Source organism: Pyrgilauda ruficollis, unplaced genomic scaffold, assembly GCF_017590135.1.
Source record: "Pyrgilauda ruficollis isolate IOZ18807 unplaced genomic scaffold, ASM1759013v1 scaffold1287, whole genome shotgun sequence".
Taxonomy (NCBI): domain Eukaryota; kingdom Metazoa; phylum Chordata; class Aves; order Passeriformes; family Passeridae; genus Pyrgilauda; species Pyrgilauda ruficollis.
The window spans coordinates 3,133-3,335 of NW_024511288.1; positions in this window are offsets into that span (position 1 = coordinate 3,133).

Consider the following 203-nt stretch of genomic DNA (forward strand, 5'->3'; position numbering starts at 1 on the left):
CCCAAAAAAAAAAAAATATTCCATGGGATTGTTCCTCCGAGCCCCCCCCCCCCAAAAATTCCCTGTGGTCCCGGGCGGGTTCTCCCCGGCTGCCCCTGATCTCGGTTCCGGTGGTCCCTAATCCCCCGGTCCCGGTCCGGTTCCGGTTCTGGTGGTCCCTAATCCCCCGGTCCCGGTCCCGGTTCGATTCCGGTGGTCCCTAA